Below are 1,869 nucleotides of genomic sequence, written 5' to 3'. Positions count from 1 at the left end.
AAGTCATTTTTTTGTCACATGAGCACACGGAGGAGCCGCTGACGTGCAGTTGTTGTCCGAGCAGCTGCTGTTGGAGGCCGCGTTCAGCCCGTCAGCTGCCGGTCCGACTCCACACTGACGGCCTCATGCCGGACGTCGACAGCCCCTCCTCCTCCGGCTCAGATAGCAAGCCAAGCCCTCATGGACAACTGCTATCCCAAAACTTTGTTCCCTGACCGGGAATCGAACCCGGGCCGTGGCGGTGAGAGCGCCGAATCCTAACCACTAGACCACCGGGGACAGCTGACAATGAAAGGAAGTAAGCACCATCAGAAAGTGGGTAAATACGGCCTCAACGAGTACATCACCGGAGAATAAGAAGCTTCTGTCTGACATTTTTGTCCAAGAACAGGAGACAGGAGGCTGTGACCTCCGACCTTTGACCCTTTCCACTGTGGCTCTGCTGTGATGTGGAGAGTCTCTCTGGGAGCTGAGTCCCGCCCCTCGGCGGCGCTCAGTGGAAGCGAAACCGTCGGGTCAAACGGCTGAGGTGGAGAGACCAAAACTGTGTTTGACGGCTCTGTTCGGTTTAATGGAGCTGATGTCCGTCTGCGAGTCTCTACAGTCGCCTTGGCAACGAGATGGGGCTTCAAACACACACACACACACACACACACACACACACACACACACTGAGGCTGATGTTGTGATGTAAGTGAGAGTGTTGGTGCGCCGCCATCGTCGGTCACTGGGGTGTGTGCGTGTGATGATGAGGTGTGTCTGAAGCGGATGCACCTGGAAATACCTTGGTAGGTGATGATGAGGTTGTCCAAGTTACACACACACACACACACACACACACACACACTGTCACACACGCACTCACACACACACTCACACACACACTAGGCTGCAGCGTTTTCTATTCCCTTAGCATCGAGTCTTTAAGCTCTGATGGATGTTAAAGTTGTGCGTGCGTGTGTGTGTGTGTGTGTGTGTGTGTGTGTGTGTGTGTGTGTGTGTGTGTGTGTGTGTGTGTGTGTGTAGCCTGAGCGTTGGTTAACCACATCGTTGGACCCGATCCATCACACTCTCTCTCTCTCTCTCTCGGTGCTGTTTGTTCTCTCAGGGTCACTCGCTCGTTTTCACTTTCTCTTTCTAAATTAATAAATTTGATTGATTGAAGTTAACTTTGTTTTTTCTGTGATTCAGACTCACTTTCACTTTTTCAAACCCATGTTTTATATGTTCTCTCTTAAACACTGTGCAACACTATAACCACTTTTCCTTCACTCTCACTGCACTTCTTCACAAGAAGACATAAAGAACAGAAGACAAATTGTTAATTTTCGGTTGAACTCCTTTATAGTTTCCGAGGTTCCTGCAGATGTAAAGAGGTTTGAGACAGTTCAGTTAGTAACTTGTTAGTAACACTATCTGTCAGCAGCTCCTGTTTGCACTGCACACTTATATACAGACAACTGGATAATTTTAAGAAACTAAAAAAAACATTTTTTCATTTTTTATGAGTTATTTATTACCAGTGGCTTTTTAGGCACCACAACAGTGACTTTGAAGTGATCTGTTGGTGTTTTTCTAGCAGGCATTTGGGCACCAAACATTGGTGTATTTTAGCAACCAGTCACTGTTTTTGCAGTGGTACTTTAGGCACCAAATGTTTTCCAGCAGGGACTCAAACAGCAAAAAAGGGTATTTTAAGCCAAAACATGATGTTTTCTTCAGCGTGGCTAAGAATTTTTCCTCCTTTTCTGGTGATCAGTTTGCTTAATATTCTCTATCAACGAAACCAGGAGGATCACAGTGCAGCTGGAGGCGTTGATGATCGTTATAGAAAGAGTTAATAAGTTCACAGCATAGTGATACACCATT

The 1,869-nt window shown here is 46.9% G+C and overlaps 1 non-coding gene across 1 annotated transcript; it reads right to left on the bottom strand.

The window, feature by feature from the left end:
• Positions 1-207: 207 nt before the first annotated feature.
• Positions 208-279, bottom strand: trnae-cuc. Its single transcript has one exon. It is a non-coding gene; the product is annotated as a tRNA-Glu (tRNA).
• Positions 280-1,869: the final 1,590 nt, after the last annotated feature.

Source organism: Plectropomus leopardus, unplaced genomic scaffold, assembly GCF_008729295.1.
Source record: "Plectropomus leopardus isolate mb unplaced genomic scaffold, YSFRI_Pleo_2.0 unplaced_scaffold16764, whole genome shotgun sequence".
Taxonomy (NCBI): Eukaryota; Metazoa; Chordata; class Actinopteri; order Perciformes; family Serranidae; genus Plectropomus; species Plectropomus leopardus.
The sequence above is the reverse complement of the archived record's forward strand: the minus strand, read 5'-3'. Positions and strand labels throughout refer to the sequence as shown.